This window comes from Drosophila eugracilis, unplaced genomic scaffold, assembly GCF_018153835.1.
Source record: "Drosophila eugracilis isolate 14026-0451.02 unplaced genomic scaffold, ASM1815383v1 contig_367, whole genome shotgun sequence".
NCBI lineage: Eukaryota > Metazoa > Arthropoda > Insecta > Diptera > Drosophilidae > Drosophila > Drosophila eugracilis.
The window spans coordinates 5210277-5232640 of record NW_024573224.1 but is presented as its reverse complement, the minus strand read 5'-3'; the positions used below and the strand labels follow the sequence as shown (position 1 = coordinate 5232640).

At 40.6% G+C, this 22364-nt stretch overlaps 1 protein-coding gene across 1 annotated transcript in view; it reads right to left on the bottom strand.

Moving 5' to 3' along the window:
* The window catches only part of LOC108115790 (protein toll), a 44845-nt gene extending 22690 nt beyond the window's left edge, over positions 1-22155 (bottom strand). Inside the window, exon 1 of the mRNA XM_017227362.2 lies at positions 21709-22155. The gene's annotated coding sequence lies outside the window, so the exon portion shown is untranslated. The remainder of the gene's footprint in view (positions 1-21708) is intronic.
* Positions 22156-22364: the final 209 nt, after the last annotated feature.

The window sequence follows — 22364 nt, the reverse complement described above, 5'->3', positions numbered from 1 at the left end:
CTTTTCCTCCGCCATCCGTGTGTGCCGGCCATAATTGGACACGAGTTCGGGGCTTGTTTACACATGCATTTTATAGACGCTTTTAACGTGCCAATTTTGTGGGGCTCTCGCTGCGTTTTAACCGATTCGGGGTTAATGTGCGAGTGGAAATCGCCTGAGTGGAGCAGAGCCTTAGTTTGGTCAATTTCCCCTCCAAAAAAAAAACCCCAAGGCGCAACTTCATTAGGTTGAAGCGGAAAATTCGATGGGTAAAATACACAGAACAAAAATTTAACTACTGTGATTTAAAAAATATTTAAAATATTTAAAATATATTTAAAATGTGAGACTTTTATTAAAATAATCTCTATTATTAACATATTTATAGAAACTTCCTGCTTAGTTAACGAATATCAAAGAACCTTATCCATGGTTTATTTCCCTCAAGATAAAAACTAATTCCTTCAGATTGTAATCAACTGAAATTAGTATTTTTCTGGATGTGCCATAACAGCGTTATGTGGCACACATGGCACATAGAAGCGAGTCCCGACGAAAGATGTGAGTCTCCAAGTTTTTGCCCAACTACGGACAATTGTCACGCACACAAATGTCCTTGGGAAAGTGGGAAAATATGGAGGCTCACGCAATGGCCACGTTCGCAGTCGTCCGTTCTCGGCCAGCATAATGAAGAATGGCTTCTGAACGTTTTAATGCCACATAAGTCCTTTGGCCACGCCGAAAACGGTCTTTTGACGGACGCAACTCAAACTTGGCTAATTTCTCAATCAACGAATGGCGCTCTAATTGCGCATTAGAGTGAAAGAGGAGAGAAGAAGGCGGCGTTGGAGGGGCACTTGATGGAGCTGGAAGCCATTTCAGAAGTAATCAAAAATCCCCATCAAAGTTATGCCAGTTCGCCAAGTTCTGCTGGATATATACGAATATATATATATATATATATTTATGTGGCATTTCTTTTTTCGTTGGTAACCCAAACGCTTATGCAGGAATCCATAAAAAGTAACTCAACTCGCATGCAAATAAAGGATTGTGGGGGCTGGGCATAAGGAAAACCAGAAAACGTGAGGACGGAAGGAGGAAAGGAAAGGAGAGGGAATGGAACAAAAGATGAGCCACCCCAGCAGGCAGTCACTTAACCCCTTCTGCGAACCCCCCAGCGACACCTTCTCCCTACTCACTTTTTCCTCACTCAACTCCGCAAGCCGCAGTAATGACAGTTCAAAAGGGCAACAAAGTACTAAAAATAGTGGAAATTACCGCAGGATATTCAAATTTCCACATTGCGGAGAGGTAAGGATAGCGAAAAACACATATACTCGTATATGTGTTCAGTTGAGTGGGTGGACTATGTGCAGCACATTGCATGCCATGGAAGTTGGGCCATTATAAAGCTCCGACTCGAAGGAAAGTGGAAAAAAGTGCTTTCTATGTTGGCCAACTGGTAACTGGTAACTGGTTCCTGGGATCTGCAGACAGAACTCGGGCGGGCACTGCTCCCGCCAGTGTTTTTTTTTTGGCCTTTGGCATGTGGCAGCGATAAGAATCGAATCCTTTTTGCATTGCATGTTAACACATGCAAATTGAAATGTCTAAATCATTCACTCACACACACACATACGCTAGGGAAACGGTGAAAAACGCGGTGGCAATGAACGCGAAAAAACACGGGCCAAGAATTTCGAGGCGAGGGATATGTGCAGAAATATCTTAAATTGCATTTTAATTGCTACCCCAAAGCTTTGCCAGGACTTGAGTGGCTAAAGGAGTGCCCGATAACAATCGAGTCTAATATATTTTGACGGGCCAGCAAGCCACAAAAGAACAGTGGTGTGGCATAAGGTATTTTTAGGGGGTTTTTTTCACAGAGGATTTTGGTTTAATCTAAAAATCATACCAGCACCCGCCTGGAAACATGAGAAGTGGGAAAAAGAGAAGGTTTAAGGTCTTCTATTAAGAGATGCAAGTTCAAAGGAAATATTGCAATCTCAAAATTCCAATATCTAACACAGCTAAAACCTAAAACCCACTAAACCACCGCCACTGCCCAGCAAAACAATTGCTTAGGCAACATTTAGTGGCTTTTGTGGCTTACCATTGCCAAGCCATGTAAAATGCGGCGCGAATGAAATGAAATACTTGCGGTATCGGCCACACTAAAACATCTCTCCCACCCACACTCACACAATTTACAAACCACCCAGAATTTAGCCACCGTTCACCAACATCACTCCCCCGATGCAGGCATATAATTAATTATTGTCGCAACATCATTAATCAGGCTATGCCAGGACATCGTTTATATCCGCTCTCTGTGTCTGTCTCTGTCTTGTGTGCTTCTCCGATTGTCTGTCCTTGTCGTCCTTGTTTATTTATCTGTTGACGTTGCTATGTTTGTGTGTGTGTGTGTGCGCGTGTAAGTGTCTGTGGCAGATTATGGTCACACTGCGAGTAAACCTCAAACAAGCACTTAAACGCATAGAGTGGGCCAAATGCGGGCCGCAGCGAGTTAACCAACTGACTGATGACTGTCGTCATGTGCGTGCGACCTTCGCCCACTACCCCAACTTAACACAAACCCCCCATCACCAAACCCCCTTAGCATTTTTTGGTGGAAATGAAAAATTATGTTTTTAATATGCAAGTCTAAATAGAGGCAGAAGTAACCGAGTGACAGGCAGAGTGAGTAAAAGTGTCAAACTGGCTAATGCCTTCTGGCATTTAGATTTATGCAAGGATTAACAAGTTAAGCGGCATTACGGCATTATCGTTTGCCGCATTAATTTATTTACAGGCACATTAAGCACTGTCTGTAGGTGACGGTTAATTAAAATTATTAAAATTGCATGTCGCTCTCGAAACGAAAATGAAACGCAACGAAACTGGCTGGCTATGCGGTCATTATGAAAATTAATTGGTTGAAACCCAATTGAAAGCATTTGATAATAAATACTGAAAATATGCAAAAAGGAATTGTCCACATTATCATTGTTGTTATTATTATTATTATCATTATTATTATGGCCATCTTTTTTTTTTTTTGGGCCACTCCATTAATATAATGATAATGGTGTTGATGGTTATGGTGATTCTGCCACTGCCACTGCCACTGCTACTGCTGCTGCTGCTTTTGTTGTTGATGATGATGTTGACAATGCCTCTGGTTTCTCCGCTGCGGCTGTTTAACTCTGCACTTTGGCATTAAGTATTTAATTGCCGGCTGCATTTACCAATAATTTTACACAAAGGACTGCGCGACACGGCCGATTAATTAAGAAGAATATGCATAGTCACAGACAAAAGGACTCCACGCCTCGCACTCCCCTCGGCCGACGCACCACAAATACAAATATATAAAAATTAATGAAATGTTGTGTTTATACAAATGATAAAATATTTATTAATTCGTTGCCGCGACACATGTCAACACCTGTTTCGTTGAAGGGGCGACAGGGCGTGGTTCTTTTGGCCGCTGGGCGTAACTGTAATTGTTTCTCAACAGGCTGTCGCAGGACACGTACGTGACAGCAGGCAGCAGGATATAGAGAAGTGGGGAATAACAGGGGACACTGGGGAACTGGCTACCATGAGGTGGCAAGAAAAATCAATTTCCCTGTTGACCAAAGCCAGGCATAAATATTTCATAAAATCAAAAGTAAGCCAGAGACCGCAGACTGGCGGAGAGAGACAGAGAAAGAGAGAGCGTAGAGAATGAAAGACAAACAATTTGCCAGACTGGGATGATAAAGGGAACAGGGACCCCGAAGAGAAGGTCCTGCATCCCGGGCATCCTGGAAAAAGTTATTATTAAAAGTATGACCCCCAAAGGAAAAAAGGGGTGAAGCGCAGAGCGGGTGCGATAGCAATTGAAAATCAACGCAAAGTCAAACGAAATAAAAACCCATAAAATCGGATTTCCAATATCGACAAACAGATAGATGGACAAGTCGGGCTGTGCACACACTTGATACGCAGGAAGGTCTGCTGCAGACATCGGCAGGATGCGGGACTCCTGGAAGCCAGGAGCTTCCAGTTTTCTTTTGCATTTCCCTCGGAATTGCATTTCATTTCGAGTTGTTTATCGATGGAAACGCAATGGCGACGCCTTCGTGTCCTCTTCCCTTTTTTTTTATTTTTCTCGCCAGCAATCGGAATATGGACCGTAAATCATTGAGAATTGCCTGGGCTGGCGCACGGCAGACCAACCCACAATATCCTCGAGTAATTTATGTGCGTGTGGGCGTGGGCGGTGGCGGCGAGGAAAACCGTCCGAACGCCTTCCCGCCATAAGTGTAATAATAATAATGGCTTAATGATTATGTTTGTCATAAGCGGCCCTGGCAGCCACGAAGCCGGATTACGTTTTATGAAGTGCCGCAGGTCAGGCTTTGGAGCCCCAGGATTTGTCAACACCCCTTTCAATCTGGCATGCTTGGGTTTCATAAAGAATAAATTTATGTGGCCTCGGGATCATTTGCAGGAAACTCTAACCCTCCTCTCCCCCATGGCATCACCCTCGATCAATAATTTCTTGCTTGGAGTGTGAGGGCTTTGGCTTCAATCTCTGGCCATTGCCTGATTTTATTCTGTTTATTTGCGTGCGGAAATGAACACATGAAGGCATACAAATAGCAAACATAGAAACGCAATTACGCCCACTTCCTGCGAGAGTTGTTTGTGGGCCACATAAGTTGGTTTTTATGCCACCCTCGCATTTGGGCTTAATAAATGCTTAACGCACTGTGCCGTGCCGATTCCTCGATCGACAAATCATCAGCAGTAAGAGGGAAAAGCCCATAAAAGAAATGTCATAATACATATTACAAATATAATAAAGTGCCCGAGGACCCGAGCACACGCATCGCTGCTAGAGTAAACAATTGTTTGCTGCTGATGGAACCGTCTCATCCTCCTTCATCGTTTTTCCCGCTCCTCAGAGAAACAGCTTAGCAACGCAACTGACAATCACAACAGCTTAGAGGGCCAACTGCCACAGCCAGACGTTGCCACGAGTGGGGCTAAAACGATGCTTAAATATTAAGAGAGGCGGAATGGGAATAGAAGGCAACGAAAAAAAAACAGAAATGCGAAATGCCAGATATCTCTCTGATGAGCTTGCCAGCGACAACGCGGCGTATGTGTGATGCGTATACGTAATTTGTTATCATCGCCACCGCCGGCTGCCAGATTCAGGATAATAATTTCTGCCTGTCGTCTGTTTAATATTTTTCGCGCCTAATGAAAAATACTGGGTGGCTGCTTGGCTGGGGGTCTATGAACTGCTAAACCTTCTCTCCCTGAGGGGCTACGTATCATTTGTCAGGACCTCAAACTCACACACACTCACACACACACACACATAACATTATGCGACATTTCCTTTTTTATTAAGGCTCCCATATTTTTTTGTTGTACGTGAGCTTAGGGCTTGCTAATGCTCTGCCAGGATCTGCAGCTTTTAGCAGTTTCAGCTGGGTGCTGATAGCAGATAAGCATTTGATGAGCTTTAATGCCAAATTGGTAGTAGGGAACATATTTAAGCTGCTTAAAATAATGCCAGGCAATTAGCGTGTTTATATGCTTAAATAACAAATCCCTTAAACTTAACGTGTTGACCATTTTGTGGCATTCCGCTTATGAAAAACTCAACGCAAATACATTTGTAAATTTATGAAAACAAATGAAAGTTTTATTTGCATCAGCCAGCAGAAGCGAGCAGCACCGAACGCGAATTGCATTTCAGCGGTTTCGCCAACTTCGGTTGCACAACGCGCGAGGAAAAGTTATGCGTAAATAAAGGATATAAAATTCACATGCGACTCATAAAATAAAAGCCAGAAAAGTTTGCATCCAAAAAAACAAAAACAAAATTAAATAAAAATGTGCTGCTATGTACTGTGAATAAATATTCCCCAAAAACTTTGACACGCAGCCATGAATAAAATGTATTTGTTTTTAATACCCATCAGGCACAAAGGAACGATATGAATATAGTCAGTCGTGAGGTTGGATGAGGGGGACTGACGACTGATAGTCAGAGAAAGGAAGTAGTACATGGCAGCAGTTAGTGCTTATCTGCGTTTATTCAGTTTAAATGAATATCAAAGAATATTTTTTACTTTCTCATACAGAAGGCAAGTTCACAAGAAAGATAAAATGGTATTTATAAAATCTAACATGGCTTATCGTAGAGGAAATAAAAATAGTACAAGAAAGTAGTTGAGTTAAACCGAAATATTTCTTTAGCCAGCACAGTCAGAGGCGAATAAAATAAGATTTATAAATAACTTTAAGGCTGACTCACTGAAACGAAATGAAAAATCAAAGTCAAAGTCAGAGCCAGGAAGTCAGTCAACGGCAATGATGTAAACATATGCAAATGCTGAAAAGTAATTTTGTAATTTTTCTTGTTTACACAACTTGCAATTTTATTTCAGCTCCAAGGAGCAGGACAATTTTCTTTAAAAGAAAATAAAACAAACTAAAATGAAATTATCTGGCCTAGAAAACCTATTTACATGAGCGAATAGAAAAAGATGCGAAAATTAATTCTAAATTATGTTGACATTTTAATTGAAAATTCCTTTTGAAATGCAAATAGAAAATCCAAAGAGAAACCAAATTCAATTGCGTACCCAAAAGCAAATCCGTCCCCCGCCACCGAAAAATCTAAGTCATGTGAGGAGGCTGTTGCTTGGGCATGCCGTATGTTTTTTGAATAAATATGAAGTCAAGCTTGAAATTGAGCTGGCAAAATGGGAGAATGAGAACGAAGGGCAAGAGGCAGGAGTTGATGTTATATGTAACGTAATAAGGCAGAATTAATAATTTAAAATATAAATTGCCACAAGAGCACATGAGATATTTTAACCACAAGCAATTTAAATATTAAATGAGAATGAGAAATGTAAAGCAGAACGTACAGAACAGTTGGGGCAGTTGCATAGCCACCAGCAGCCGCAAAACTCGGAACTCGGAACCCGAAACCTTGGGACGTAAGTTCCTTCTGTCTGTTGTCGATGTTTGCTGTAGCCATTTCCTCATCCTCATCCTCATCTTCGCCCTCAGCCTCATCTCTAGAATATGCTTTGTGTATGTGTGTGTGTGCGCACGTCAAGTCAAATAAATTTAATAACGCATACACATACGGCATAAAAACAAACCGTATGAAGTTACGCATACGCCACGTGGTGCGGCTGGCAGACCAAACAGTGAGGATGTGGCAATGTTGCCTAGCAGGCGGTCCTTGCTTCTAGCTTTGCCTTTCCCTTTAGATTTCTATAAAGACGCGCATCAGCGAACCGCAGTGGCGGCGGCGTCTGATAACAATGCAAATTAACACGGCGTATGCGCAATGTTTGTTTGCCACATACCCTCTAGCTCGCAGCATTTTACCTTATTCCTACCTCCAACCTCCAACTTAGCATATCATTTCGCGCTGGTCCTCGTCCGAGTGAACACACTTTTAAGCACTCCTGCAAATTGCTCATAAATACACATGCCAGCGGTATATATATCTGGCTTGCATCGATTTTTACTGCCTTCTCGGGCCAATTTTTGGACGACCATTTTACGAGCCACTCACATGCCAGCTGACGCATGTACATAATATATATATATATATATATATCTACACATATTACACATCATTTCGCCTGCGACGATGCGTAAATTATGCTCTAAAGACAAGAAAAGCAATTTGGGGAATTATCAGCGCAGCCATTAACTTCCGATAACTGCCCCAAAAAAGCGTTTGAACAAATCGCTTTCTAAATGCTCAAGTCAAACTTTCTTATGGCAAAGAAAGAAGGTTAGTCTGTTATTAAGAATCTTTTTAGACAGTGATTCATTTTATATATAATAAAAATAAGATAGATCACTGACTGGGTCAATCTATTAGTATTTCATTTTCTGTTTCAAAATGAAATTAATATCTGAATATAGAAATACCAAAATGATTCATGAGAAAGGAAGTTGAAATCTTTTTATTGGTTTTCCCGTTGTATGCTAATGATTTCATGTGCCCTTCTTTTTTTTTCTTTTTTTTTTTAGCAATTATCAGCAGCCAATGGATTATTAATTAAAGAAGTGCCACTCGAAATGAACAATCTGCTGCGAAAGCTAAAACCAAACTGAAACCAGTAGAACCGCCACTCATGAGGGTACTCGTTTATTAACTGCCATCCGCAGCCACACTCGAATTCGCTTGGTTTTTGCGGCTTGCCAGATCATTAATTTTTGGAGAGTGTCAAAAGCGAGAAGCGCTCATTGTATTACATCAAAGGCTCGGGTGGATATCGACTTCTAAGCCATATTACTATGCCTTCCTGTTTGCCTGCCTGCCTGCCTGCCCCTACCATTTTTGCCCCTGTGAATTGGAAAGCCATCAATTATGGCCCCAAAGTCAATTCAATGTAATCCAGCCAGATGGCGCATCTTAATCGTTGTTCGTAGTCTCCATCGTCGTCTCAATTGCTAAATCATGGAGGCGAACTCCAGTTTGCCGGCTGGATTGCTTAGTTATGCATGCACATGTGTGTGTCATCATGAATATGCGAATGCGATAGCGAGTTGCGCCAATCAACTGTGTCTCCAGCTCCAAGCTTCAGCTCCAAGCTCTGAATCTGAATCTAAAGCTGTGAATCCACTAGATACACGAGTGAGTCTCCAGCAATTGTCTGTGCAATTTGGTGCACAACAAGCGCAAACAATTGTGGGAAAGGTTATTCAAAAGTCATGCGACTACCGCCGCCTGGGAAAATGTAACGAAAAGCCAAAAACGTTGAAACAAAAACCAACGTCGAACCAGCCAAAAGCCACGCTTTCACGGACAGAAGAGCTACAAATTTATTAGCGACTTTTTGCCACAACTTGCAACTCGATGTCACATCCTTTCACTTTGCCAGTTGACCCCTCTGTCTTGTTTTTTCTGCTGGCTTTGTTTTCTTTGTGCCATAATCAATAATTAAACTCACCTGCAACTGATCAAGATAGGTAAAGTGTTTGTTTTTCTTTTTTTTTTTTTTTGGATAATGGGGCTGGGCTACCATAAATATCAAATGGGTTTTTATGCGCAAACACTCGCCACGCAAGTGCAAAGGCATATATAGTACATATATACAAAGATGAGGATGCAGATAGAGACACAGATACAATCTGTAAGCCATTCGTTTGTGCGGCGGCCATATGTGGTGCAGATATTTCATTCATGACGCTTGTAAATCTTCTTTTGATTGCACTTAATACTTGTCACACAGCACGGTGAAAAAAGATTCCTAGCAAAGGCATTCCGCCCACAGAAAAATACCCAGGAGCTGCCTCAGGATCCACCACATTGGGGCACAAAAAAAAAAAAAAAAATGAGAAGGGAAAAAAAAGAACGAAATGCCAGCCAGCAAGCAAACTAACAAGAAAAACTGCCAACGGTAGGAAGAAAATCATAATAATCCAACATGTTTGCATTCAAATTGAGAATTTCTCATATGCTCCACCTGAATGGGAACACGTATATGCGCCCCTGTCTCTGTGTGCGTTTGTCTCCCTCCGCGCTGGTGTGCGTGTGTGCACTGTGAAAAATATTTATTAAGTTTGATGGTCAACAATTGTGACAAAAAGTGTCTCTAAAGTAAGTTTCTGTATGATCAGGAAACATTTCTATTTATATCGACTTTAATGATTTTTTTAATACTTTTCTTAAAAGGAATTTGATGATAAATTAAGACTATGTTTATGTTATGTAAATATTGTGTATAACATCGATGTATGATAAGCAGATAATCTCAGAATTATGTATTAAATTTTAAAACATTCCGCCCAAGGCAGTGAGTTTACTACGCAGTTCGTCCTAAAGGCACTTTTTAATGTAAAAAGGAAACCATTAAATTAATTTCTCTATCTGTAGGTGAGTGAGTATTTCTATCTCTGCTGGGAAATCTCATTTCATTTGTGCACCATGCAAACAGCCTTCCCTCACACACACACACACATACATACGAAGGTACAGCGAGGCTGTCGGATTCGCCTTTCAGCTCTGCCAGTTAAAAATCATGTTTTTCAATGCGAAAGATTTTGGCTATCAGCAAAACACGGCCGCAGGATACAGATCCGGATTCATATCCTTGTGTGAGAGAGACACCTTTTACCGCAATTTATCGTTTGGTGAATCTTAAATCCCCTTTATCACACTCACACAGCCATGCACACACACACACATGAAAACAGCTAGCAAGCGCGAGGGAATGTGTTTGGCGTTGGCATGGCGATTCAAGGTATTATCCTTGGCGGCCTCGCGCTGTAAAACAAGAATTATGCTTTTTTATTGAAAGTGAAAGAACCGCACAGAGAGGGGAGCAAGCTGGTGAAAAAACAAACAAGTCAAGGTGCGCGAAATATGCACACACCATATAGATTTTAATCTTGGAATTTATATTTGCCTCGCCTGAATGGCAGGATAAAAAGGTGAACCGAAAGTGACGCGGCACAAAAGAATTCAGGAATCCGATGAGGGTCACAGAGTTGTTCTCTATTATCATGGTTATCAGGGGAAATCTTGAAAACTTATTACCAGATACTTGAAGGGTCTCTCTCGCAGCTAATAAAAGCCAACTTCTTCGTTCTCTGTCAGCTGCCTGCCAACTTATTCGCCTGTCCTTCCCGCTGCCAAGTGCCAAAAAGCATATAAAAAAGAATAGTAGATGGCATAAAGTCGAGAAAGTACACCCCATGGCCTTTCCCCGCATCCTTAGGAATATTCAAAGTGTCCTGTTAACGGTTTTCAAGAGAAACTTTTCAAATCTACAAATTGGTTTCGCCTCTAACCGCAAGAAAAAGATTCCCGAGCCTTTTTGACTTGCGCTGACAAATCTTTTCCCCCCTTTACAGGACGAACGCACATACGCACTCGAACAAATTTCACGCCGGGGCCAAAGGCGAAGTGAAGTCAAGTCAACTGAGGGAAAAGAAAAGTATGGAGAAAGTCTGCTGGAGGATAAGGGGGACAAAAAAAGAAGGAAATTGGGAAAGGGCCAAGGCAAAGAAGGAAGGCAAAATCAAGCATAACACTGGCAAAACGTGGGGCTAACAACGCTAATACCCCAGGAAAATCCCACCGAACAGCGGGACAAACTTTCGCAGTCTCCATTCGCAGATCCTTCGACTTCTTTACCCATTCCCATTTCCATTCTCATTTTTTTTCCTTTCGATCCCACTCCATCTATCCCATCCATTGTCGACCCTTTGCGACAAACAAATCCAGCCAACAACTTTTGCGAAAAACTTTATGCATTTCACTGCTGATGATGAAAACAAGGACTACACCAAAAAAAAAGCGAAAAGTAAAGTGGAGAGTCAAGAAGGGAAAAACAAACGTAATTCCCGCATTTTCTTGATTTTAAATTTTCCAACCAGCACCAGAAACAGGACGAGAGAAAAAAAGGAAAAGCGTTTGCTCCAAGGAGCCAGGACACATGTCCATCCCATCCGCCCGCGGCTGATGCAGAGGGATTCGGTGCGGATGGCGATGGAGCGATAACTTTTTGATGTTTTATGGCTGTCAAGTTGTTCTGTCGCCATGTCAAAATTTTATTATAAATTCTCCCCAAAAACGTTGCCTCTTTTTTTTCCACACCCCCCTCTCTCCCGTTCGAGTGTGGGCTTGCCGCATTTGCTTAGCTCACGCCAGCGTCATTGATTTGCATAAAAACGTTAACAAATATTTTCCATTTTATTATGGCAAGAAGAACCCAAACGCAAAAAAAAATGATAACAAAGCGCGGGCCAAGCAGCAAAGAACCCTAAGACAGCGGTGAAATTCAATATGTTTTGTCTTCATTTTTTGTTTTCCAACGATAAAAGGGATGCAGATGAGGCAGGTTTCTAAGAAAGATGGTCTCGAATTCAGAGTATCCTTTAGAAGAAGGACTATCACTATCTACTTATCTGTGTCAAAAATGTCCCTTTTCTTAAGTTTACTAGTATTTTAATCTTTTTAAAATATCTCAAAACTTTTTCTTAACAAGAATATTGCTCAGCGATTCTTTTCTTTTCTTCAAATTAAATATTCTCGTCCTTCTAAATCTAAAATCATATTCATATTCCAGGAACTGCTCACTGAAGCCATCCTTTAAACTAAGAAAATCTGAAACTATCGATTGGAAAAAGTTAAAACAAAGCAACTGCCAACGTATCTATAGAAAATCTAAAAGAAAAATAAAAAGTTATTCTTTTAAATAAAACCCAGAGCAGCTTTACCCCTTAAATGTAAACTCTGGCTGTAAGTTTGGGGACCCCGGGCCACAGCAAGGGTATTCATACATCAAAAACTGTAGCAGCCTTTGGGGCGCAAACAAGACAAACAAGTCCTTTTCGTTTTTATTGTTGTTGGTGGCTGCTGCCGCTTCTGCTGATGCTGCCGCTTGGTAAATATTAAAAATACATGTAAAATTCAATTTCTTGGCAGGGGTATGGGTATGTGCTTATGTTTGTTGACTCGCGGCTGCTTGTCGCAAATAAAATCTACATGAAAAGCAAAAAGAAAAGGACTCAGAGGGGTCCTTCGTCCTGCAGCCCTGCCTCCTGCCCTTACCCAACTCTTCTCTCCTTTGACACTTTTGCTCCGGCAAGCTCAATATAAATAAATAAAATTCTTTGCGGCTGTTTTGCGGTGTTGCCGGCTGGCACCAAAACCGCTGCTGGCAAATTAATTGAAAATGCTTTCGCTTTAAATAAATTTTCCAAGCTCGGATTGCCCTTACCCTTAACGAAAAATAAGGAAAAAGTAAAAGCAATTTCAATTATACGAAGAAGTCATTCACAAAAAAAAAAAAAAATAGGAAAGATGGCAAAGTAAAAGGCGCAATAATAAGACACAAAATCAATGACTGTGTTTGATTGAATCAAATGTGTGCCGTTGTGTGCTGCAATTAAGGCGATCTAAGGATAAATAAGCCAGTGGAAAAGTGGAAAAGGGCCAGTTTTGTGGCCCCTGGGAAAATCGGCTCTCTCATGCATTCCTGTCACGATTTTCGATTTGCTTTGCTTTTGAAGATGTCGTCTGGCTATATATATATATATACTTATTTACAATCAACTGGGCTAAATTGGGCTAAAACTTTTTAAAATGCCATACATCTTCGGCTGGATTCGATTTTGTGTGACTGGTAGGAGCGGGGTTGCCTGGGAAAATCCTGAGAAACAAACGCTTAATTTAATTTATTTTGCGCAATTTTCCAATGTTGTGCTGGCTCAGCACGAACGGCTGCTCATTAATTTTGTTTTATTTCATTTTATTGGCGCATCAATCGACAAAGGGGCGCGTTCGAGAATTCCAATTTGAGACTCCACTGCCGTCGCCACGGAAAGTCAGCAGTTTTTTTTTTTTTATTTTGGGAGGCTATTTAGTGTTAAATTTTATGCAATTCACGTTTCACGTTTTCCATGTTTCCCGCTCGAACGACTCTCAACTCCAGCCGAAAATCCCCACCCGAAATCCCCATGCCCGCCTCTCCCATTTTCGGCCATCGCTCATTATCGTTGTCATCATCTGGGAAAATCTTTTCATTTTCTGGAGGCTACCCACCGCCGTCCTCCCTTCCTCCGGCTGAATGGATGATAATTGAAATTGAACAATTCTAATCGATATTCTGTTGAGGCGTGAAATTTCAGTATTGCCTCTGCATCTTCATAAAATCCCCTTAACTTGGCTTATCTGCTTTTCCAGCCACAACAACAATAACAACACCAACAGCAACAGCGGCAGCAACTTGGGCGGAAAAGAAATGAATGTCAGAAGAAGTTTTTAGGTCGACTTAACTTAAATGCCCTGCAAACACACTCAAATGTAGAGCTCGGAGCGTTTAGAATGTTAATTTGCAACATCCAGAGTGTTCCTGCTACATGTATGGAAGGCCAAGAGCCAAGAGGGATTTGGTTGGGGATTTTAAATAAAACTTAAAAAGCTTTTTAAATATTCATATTATATCCATATTTATGCCGTTTATCCTGGGGCCACATCATCCAAAAGCCTTCTAACTATGCCCCCTCAAGGATGACAAGGCGATTTTGTGTGGGAAAGTTTTCCGCTTATAACGATTTATTTCCAGCTTATGCTCTCGAGTTCTCATAAATAGAATGAATTGCAGACAATTGAAGAGCGATAAACAAAGCAAATGCCATCCTTTTGAATAGACAGGAAGCGACCCATCTTCGAAAGGAATCCTTGGATACTCACACTCAAAGAGGGGATACCGAAATTCGCATACTTAAAGTTGAGCTTCTCAGTGCTTTCCACTTACCTGCAAAAAAAAGGAGAATAATAACATTATATACTGGATTTTAGAAGAAACTCGGTTTGATGGATTGGTCGAATGCATTTGCCGGGGACAGCTGAAATTGCCAAGAGTCCCCACAGGGCCGACATAATTGATCAATATTTAGCATGGCAGCGCGTCAGTGTCGACAGGCAAAGTGGCAGACATGCAAACAGGTCATCAGGGTGACTTGGGGCTGGCTGACACGGATATGACCGATTGGGGGATAGGCCAAAAACCCAAGCAACCCATAACCCCTGAACCTTCTGAACCTGCTAAACCTGCTGAACCCTGCTCCTCCCCCAACTTCGAGAGGCCTTTGCCTGGGTAAACTATTTCGCATAATTGGCTGCTGCTTCTAATTGCTTTCCGACTAAATATCTGTGTGTGTCTGTTGTAGAACTCAAACAGCGAATTCGTCATTATCTTTTAATTAATTTTCTCGACCAAATGATGAAAGTTTTTCTCTAGAGCTTCATTTTCTTTTTGCCTGGTTCTGTTTTTTTTTTTTTTGTTGTTTTGCCGGTCCTCGGTCCTGTTTTCATGACAAACACACAGCCAAAGGACAGCAATAAGCAGTGCTTTATTTATCTTGTGTCTGCTTTTAGTTTTGGCCTCTGACAGTTTTCATGAAAACAGAATTTTCCTTTTCATTTTGCTGCTTGGCAAAATAATTACAAAACGAAACGAGAAACACGCTGCTGCCACAGCGCGATGATGTCGACATGAAAAGTCTTATTTGTCAAATGGCTCAGAGCCCAAAATTGGACTCGTCTACTTGCCGGCGGTGGCGTTGGTGGAGATAGAAAAGAAATCCCATCCTTCTTTGGCTTAAGCGGCTTACGTGGCAAGGAAATCTCAGCTATAAGGCACTGCCTGGCCAGATTCCCACGCTAGGTTCCCTCCTCGATTAACATAATCGAGGTGGATCCATCAGTAATTTGGTCAGCCACAAAATCGCATTAAGTCCGAGTCTGAGTGGTATGCCTCTTTTTCCATCTCCAACTTTATCGCACTAACTACATTATTGGAAAATGCATTCCTCGGCTATTTTTCACAGCGCATGCGCAGCCGCATCAAAGGTGTTGCCCCAACGCGGCAATCACGATGTATCCAACCGAAGACGACCCCGTTATGTGTGAGTAAGCCACAGTCATTTCCTACTGGCATATGTCTAATATATGGCTTAAGGTACAGTGCGTTACGGGGCTATAAGACTTCTAAGTAGGCAAATTTTAGCTAGATATGACACTTTAGGTTTTTCCATTGAGTCAACTAAAAACAGAGTTATTTTTATCCATCTAATTCATTAATAAATATTTGTCATGCGGTCTGACTATGTTTAGTATTCAGGCCTTATCTGTATAACTATTTTATTTTAGCTATTGCGAGCTTAAAAATATTTTAAATTATTCATTAATATTGTTGTTGAGTTGAAAGATAAAACAAACAACTAATTTCCTGTAGAGTTTCTCAGATTTGGAAATATTATTTAAACTTTCTCCATATTTATTACCTAACCATTACTCTGCATTATTTGTGTTTTCGCTACTTAATTTTTATGTTAACCGACTTGCTGTGAAGCCTCTCTGGCCTTAACAATGCGTGACGCACTGTATGCCGCTTTGTAAAATATTTTTTAAGATTCAATTTTTGGGGTCTGGACTTTAGCTACGGCGGCGGCGGCAACGGCGGCAGCGGCGGCCTCTCACAGAGTTACTTGTCAGTTTTAATAGCTCGTCTGGTGCGAGGCAGATAGGCGTACCATCACCATGGGCGGGAGCCATAGAAGTTACGATTTTAAGCTGCAGGTTCGTTAAACTTTCTGTGCTGACTGGGCCATAAATTAGGCATACATGTGTATATACATATACATAGAGAGAGGGAATATCGATAATGTTCTCTGCCCCTCCAGGTTTAGGGGCCATTAAAAAGTATGACTATGGTTATGACTCCGGACAGTGGTGCTCAGACACTTGTGATATAATCTACGCTTGCTCGTTCCATAATTAATGCCCATTGTCCTAATAATAACAGCAATTAATGTGTACAGGAATGTTGGATTCGGCATCAGAAATCAATATTAAATGAGGGAGACCTTTGTAGAGGTCTGCCCACGCGACTCGATTAAAAATTAAGCACACCCTAAAACTGTCCCAGAACCAGATTTTAGTATACAACATAGGCAGAGGGAGAGAGAGAGAGAGTGGGAAAGACCCCGAAAGATAGCTGGGGACAACAAAAAATCAAAATCAATTTTATGTTTATGACACTCTGTTTTTTACGACCTCTTGTGTGGATCCACACAGCGGGCAGCTTAAAACATGCAAGATTTGGCTTCGTGTGGTTTGAGTTCTGGTCGTGGGTCCGTCGCTGGCCGATTATCATTGACTGCCATCTAAGAGGTGGCCTGGATTTGTATATATACGTATGTAATATGGCAGAGGACAGGCAATATATATATATATATATATACACATAAAAAAACTGTCATATGTTGATTTTAATGGCGTCAATCTGTGCAAACAGTCTGATATTGCGCTCCTGTCTGGCCGTCTGATTTGTCTGTCCCGTCCCTGTTTGCATTTATAATTTGTTTGTGTATTGATTTACATGTTCCCTGGCCATCAGTCTTGCTCCGATTTCACTGGGAAGTGAATTGTTTATAGAGCCTGCATAAAAATTGCAGACAGTCCCATACAGAGAGAGAGAGAGTTCCATATACCAATGGAAAGCCCCGTCTGTGTGGAACATATTGACACATTTGAGTCCGCGACTGATTGCTATATAATTCCGACTGTCCCCACCAATTGCAGTCTGAATGTGTGTGCGTCGGCTGGTCGGCTGTCTCATTAGGAATGCAAATGTTAGTCCTTGTCCGTCCTTAATGTGCTATTAAATTTTCAACCGATATGCCATTGATGTAAATTCAAGGGGCTGGCTCCTGACATTTCGGCTATTGGGGATCATGTCAGTCCAATATGTGCCCAAACATTTTCCCAGGCCCACTAGACGGATATCAATCATTAACGAGGAGGAGTCGCAATGAAAGTCCCTCTAATTGCTAGCCTACCACGCGAAGCGTTAAGTGTTGACCCTTGGGAATGTTATCGTACCATCTTGGCCATCTAAGTATATATTTTTTTTTTTTTGACTTATCAGCGTCTTAAATCTTAAGACGTTGGCGAGGGTACTTTCTTTGTCAAGGGTGCTCGGCGAGGCATGAGGAAGAGACGATCGTCTTTTTCTTGCACCTACAAAAAGAGGCTTTTCCTGTTCTTAATGTTGCGTGGGCATTGCCTTATCAATGAGTGCCCATCAATGGGTAAGCAAGCGTAGGCTTTTCCATTTTCCCTATGCCATCATTCACTTTTGGGTTCGTGTCTTTGTGCCGTTCTTAAAGTCAAATCAAGCGATGAACATTCACCATTTGAGGTATTTTTAATATCTGGCCCAAATTGAGGCTGACTTACTGTTCTGCTATCCTCTCCTTTCTAAGCATTAAAATTAGCTTAAATTTTAATTATAGCCAAGTGCCCATTAGGGCTCGCTGGCCCACTAATGAAGTTCAAATATTCTTTCGTTTTTTTCCTCCTTGTTTAGGGGCCAAAACTCCAGATCAAAACCTGAGCCAGAACATTTTATGCTAATGACAAATGCTTTTATCTTGGCCAGAACAAAGCGAGGCGAGAAGAAGAAGGATGATGAAAAGCGGAAAATTATAAGCAAAAATTGTTGGCAACCTGCTGCTGCTGTTGCTGTTGCTGTTGCTGTTGCTTTTCCTTTTCCAGCTAGATGGCCAGGAGTTTTCCACCCCACGCTGACCCTAATCATTGTGCCGAACTGACCCGCCAAGTTGGTGAAAAGCTGCAGCTCGGGGACCGTGAAAATTACACGTTTTTTTTTTTTTGCCCCCGCTCTGAGGTTACAAATATTACATGGCCAGGTGGGTGTTTTTGGGGTGACTAAATTTATGCATTTTTTCTATGCGGCTTTAATTAAATTTCTCTTTTTTCTGTATTTTGTTTTTTTTTTTTTATTTGGAATTTCTGTGGCCGCTAAGTTCCACGTTTAGGCGCGTCTAATGTTTCCCCTGCTGTGGCCGTGTTTCTTTATTCAAATGAGAAAATATGTGGGTCTGTCACAGGTGAGGAGGAGTGAGGCCTAATTGGCCCTGCCAGAGGTTTATTATATCAACATTTACTCGGCTTAATTCTGGTATGTCTCACTCGACCAAGTAGAACATTCTGGCGCCAGCTGTTTGATTATGGAAATCGATTAGCCAAAGTCCATCTAATGAACTAGAGCAGAGCGCAGGACACGGATCAGAAAACATGTCGCGACCGAAAAACTTCATAAGGGGAAAACTCCGGCACGCAGGTAGGGCCAAAAAAGGAAAAAAAACAAAGGTGGAAAAAGGACCTGGACAAACAATAGAGAGATAACCCACAGATAGAGAGACTAGTGGAAAATTAATGAGATTTTTCGTTTGTGCAGCTGATGAAGGCATTAGGGTGAAAGCAAGTGCAACGACTTCATTTCACTCCACAGAATGTCGCAGTGGGAAACCTATGGTTCTTCCTCCTTTCACGTTTTTATGGTCAGCTGAGGCAATAAACTGGGAATTAATTAATTGAATTCAACGCAATAAAACCCTCCAACTGACCAGACAGGTCTATCGCATTTCAATCTAATACTGATCGGGGAGCGAAAGAAAAACCTCACACGTTGAAAATGCACATAGAAAATAAGATGTTTGAAAGAAGAGATTAAGATTGATCGAATGTTAAGAAATATAGATCAATTTTATATTCATCAAGATATAAAAATGTGTAAAATAAGATTAATAATGTTATATCCTATAATCTTTATAGTGGGAAGAAAATAAGTTAAGTTCTTTGAACTTTCATTTCTAAACCAATTGATCACAATTTTCCTGTCATATCTTCGAATTTCAAACTTAGATCTTATATATTTCGGTGTAGTTATCTCCCATTCACGTCATCAATCTGGTTTGACTTTGGGTTTAACCGCCCGCTGATCGGAGATCGAGAGAGTAAGACATCTGGCGGATCGATTATAACGCTCTCCTCTCTTAGGGTAGCTGACTCATCCCGCTGAGCGGAGCACAAGTCATAGAAAAACTTAGAGCCGACGTGCTAATTAGAAACACCAGCCGCCAATAACGAAGAGTGAAATAGCAAAATGGCTAAAAAACACTTGGCAGATGTAAAAACCAAACCGGAGTTAAGTTTAAATATTGTTTTTTCTGCCTTTTCGCGTTATCAACTTGCTGGGCAAACGCCCTCAAAAAAAAGATGGAAAAAAAAACAAAGAAAAAGCCAGTAAACAACAATGAATTTTAAATATTTATGTACGAGTATGACTGTCCCATTGTCGGTTAGTGCAGAAATATTTATAACAAAACGTGTATGACAATTCATTTTGGGCAACTTTTACCGCCTGCAGTTGAACGAGTGGCAGTTTTGGCCATAACAATAACGGAGCCACAATTACAGCTACTTTCTAACGTGGCCAAGACCAAAAGCCCAACTTTAGGAGCATCTTGAATGTTTCCAGTTTGCCGTTTTCTACTTCATTTTTCGTTTGTTTTTTTTAGGGAATTTCTTTTCTTTTTTTTGGCAGAAGTTAAGTAGACTGTTAAATGACTTCCGCAGTTTTACCTTCACAGACGGAGACTCACATTTTTTTTTCCTTTTTGGCTTGCTTCCATTGTTGTAGCTGCTTTGAGAGCTTCTTGCCTTTGATCTGGGCCAAAGAGGAAAAATCTTAACCCAAATCCAGACTACAATTACTCGGAAAAGCCAAAGGCGATTCTGAAGAAGCTTTGAACGGCGTCTGCTGACTATCGGAATGAATATGTTCTGTATTTATAAATATGGTATAATTATTGTTAAAACAATATTGCTCTTGCTCTTGAGTTTAAGGAGCGCCATTTTATGACTGATAAGCATTAAACTTGTGATAATCTCGAGGTCTCCGCTGTGGCTTGAGCTTAAAATGTTATCAATTGAGAAGAGATTTATGGCTGAATGGAAAAACCAGAATGCCATTAAACAGATGACGAAGTCTATCTTTGAAATTTTTAATTCCAATTAACTTTTAAAGTAGTTTTGTTGGCTTGCTTAAACTTAAAAAAAAAAGACTATTTTAGTCACATAAACCAGGAGCCTGCTTTTTGTAAGTTATTGAACTCTGATTATGGAAAATCCGAAATGGAAACGACATTTTTACTTTTTCTCAATAAATTTAGCATTTAATATCTCTTTACTCAGAATTCTCAATCGATAGTCTTTGAATAAATTTACGTAACCTAAAAAACAAAAGCCCATCACTTAAGTGGCTCTAGTAAAGCCAATAGCCCTTCGCTTACATGGTTTAACCAGTTAACAGGAAACTTTCTTGACTCTCAATCGAAAGGTTCTATAAATAATCGGCTAAATCACGTTCGTTTAATTGCACAAAGCCGAACTGCATTGCCCAGAAATTCCCACCTTCTTCACAAATAAAAGTCCCCGCAATGAAAACCTGTTGAACGAAGCTCTCTTTGGGAGTAAATAAACTTTTGTTTTGTTTGCTTGTTTCGTATCGAAACTGGTTTTATTTTTTGGCCAAAATCGGAGTGCTAATACGCTTGGCTTGAAGCTTTTAGTTCGGGCCAAGTGCGTGTGGCTTTGTTTTCCTTTTTTTTTCGGGTATTTTTTTCTGTAAGTTTTTGTTTTGGCCAAAAAGCAAAATACAATCCAAGGCCGAAGAGCACTTGCAGTTGCTGTGCAGCATTTTTCACATTTCCCAGGAAAGCGTTGAGAAAAACCACGGAAATCATGAACAACAAGTGACACACACAAACACTGGGGAAATTTTTTACAACGGTAACAATTGCTGTAACAGTTATTTGTAACCTATTTGCACAGAAAGAAAAGTTTTTTATTAAAGTTTAATTTTTAGAGATATTTTTATCATTATGATTATAAGATTTAGAAAGTTTTTATGGATGCATATATAACAAATACTACTTATCATTAAAGAATTTTATATCCTATTTTCACCTAAGCAAACATTAATTTTTAAGGTTCTTATATCAAAAACAAATTGTTATTATTTTTTGTTTATCTTTCAACTTTAAATTGTTTTTCATTTTCATTTTGATTGATCTTTTAAATGCCTCAATTTAGTGATGAGCAATCAATTAGATCTTCTTTTTTTTCCGTGCAATTATAGGGGAATTGGACTGATCGTTAAGTGGAAAAGAGATAGCATGGCTAAGCGCGCGCTCCAAGCGAAGCTTAGCACAAAGCAAAATCGAATGGGAGATAACGAGACAGAGCGAGATGGCGAGGTTCAAAGTGTAATAACTGAACAAGAAGGCGTAAATACTTACCGTTTTTAATACGTATTTTAGTAAATGTGAGGTTAGCGCTGCTTCCAACTCTTAAGCAAATATTAATATTAATATGCTGTTTTATTTAGCTACCATGAAGAAACACGCACTGGCACTGTTGTTTAGCTTTTCTGTTCGCGCTTGTTCGCACTTTTAAGCTGCGATTTTTATTATTTATTTTTTTATTTGCTAAATACTCGCTACACTTTCACACATTTGCATTTAATTGCGCTTTGTGTGTGTTTTTTTGTTGTTTCTTGTGCGTTGCTCTTAACTTGGCTTATTGGCATCGGTTGCCAAATAGCTGGACACAAAAAGAGACAAACAAAAGCGGCCCACAACTCACTACGCGCGACTCTGGCTTGGGAAAATCAAAAGTCCAACATCGACTAGCGCGACAAGCGAGCACGTGTGTTCACGTCGGCTTTTCGGAACAAACTGAGCTCGAGACTGGACATGAAATGAGAAATGAGAGACGAGACTGCTAGCAAGTGCGCTTAGTACTGACGAAAAATAACGGGTAGTCGGCGTAGTCGACTGAAAGATACCCCTTATTTAGTTAAAGTGAAAAAGATGAGAAAATATTCATAGGTAATCAAAATATTAAGGTTTCCTAAAATTTTAAAATAATTTATGAAGTATCATAACAAAAATTT